Genomic DNA, 1,718 nt, shown 5'->3' with positions numbered 1-1,718 from the left:
GGGATGGGTGTGTCAGAGGCAGTGCGGTTGGTGCAGGACAGAGCAGGGTTTAGGGCTGTTGTGCATAGGGTCGCTATGAGTCACAAACGACTCGACGGCACATAACAAGAACAACAAAATGAAACTAGTACGTGACTTTATAGTGCGTGACTTTCATCCTTTCTCCAGAACACTCTTCCACTTTGTAAATCACTCTCTGTCAATATGCAGTATGAAGTAACCTGCATTTGCTGTAATACTGAACCTTGTGCCATTGGGGTATCAAATATCAGAATGGTTTCCCATGTGGACAGAGTTTGGTGGAGCTCACAGTTGTAAACAGGTTTGGAAGCAGGAGTGGCATCCACTTCCTAAACCTCATGCCTCTGGCAACTCTATGAACTTGGAATTGACAATAGTTATGGAAAGGCATTAGGTCTTTTGTTCAGAGTCACTATGAGTTGCGTTTTACTCGACAGCAATCAACAACAACACTGCTTGGAAAGTTGGAGGGTCAGTGAAGAACGGGAAGATCCTCAATGAGTGCCAATGGGCTAAAATGTGTTGGTGATGATAATGATTGTACAAGGTAGGACAGGGCTCAGATGCATTGTTCATAAGTTCACTATGAGTCATACTCAACCTGATGGCACTTAACAACAACATCCAAGCATCAGCAACTGAAAGATAAACAGGCTGCAGTACTGATCCCTGCTCTGGGGAAACTTGCTGTCTAAAGCAAAAGAGATAGTTTTATGAATTAGAGCAAGTAACATATGACATGATGTGGGAAGGGGACTTCTGGGTGCTGAGGAAATGGCACCTAAGTCCAGATGGAAGAAGTCAACACAAACTTCAATAAGAAGATGGATCATTTAAATTAATGTTAAATAAATGAGTAGAGAACTAGGTCTCATCATATAAGGGCAGGTTAGTGAGGGTGGAATATTCAAATACATTTTGCAGACAAGGAGGGAGGAAAGAACAGAGTGGAGAAATAATGTTCCCATGGCTTAATCATAAAAGAACAAACAAGTCTATTTTGGAGAAAGTGCAATCTAGTCTGGAAAAGACACTGTCTTTGGCCAGGCTCTTCTGAGGCCTAGGCTGCTCCAAGGTCCACAGAAACTTTGCCTCAGATTGGGCCTCCCACTGAAATCCTGACACACCCTCTGCATGCCTTTCCTAAAGCATGTTGTTCTATGGTATGTGTATGCTTGCTTGTTTTACGGCGTGCTCTTATGGTTACAGCAGTTATGGTTAAAGGTTGCTCTTATGCTAGAAGTTATGCTACTGGTATTTCAATTACCAGGAGGGTCACAAAGGGTGGACAGGACTCTAGGGGTGACTCAAAAGAACAGAAATGTATTTTCTCACGGTTCAGGAGACAAAAGGTACCCTTGGCAGTGTTGGAAGGTGCTGTTCTTTTTGAGGAGAGGTTTTTGTTCCAGCTTCTTTTTTCTCAGCATTTCTTGTTTCCTCAGCTTCTGTGGCTAATCTGCTCCCCCCCCCCCCCATTCTGGGAAGTGATTAGATTTGGGACACACACTACACTGAAATGAGTCATCATAACAAGGAAAATTTTATTTTTAAATAGCATTATTTCCATAGACAAGGAATTCAATACTTTCAGTATTTTTGGGGAACACAAAAGCATTCTTTTTTTTTATTAATTTAGTTTATTTTTCATTTCAGTGAACATCTACAGAGATTTTGGAATTCCATTCATTCATTGTTGC

This window comes from Elephantulus edwardii, unplaced genomic scaffold (assembly GCF_000299155.1).
Source record: "Elephantulus edwardii isolate Elephantulus edwardi_28Jun2011 unplaced genomic scaffold, EleEdw1.0 scaffold00538, whole genome shotgun sequence".
NCBI classification, from domain to species: domain Eukaryota; kingdom Metazoa; phylum Chordata; class Mammalia; order Macroscelidea; family Macroscelididae; genus Elephantulus; species Elephantulus edwardii.
Note: the sequence above shows the minus strand (reverse complement) of the source record.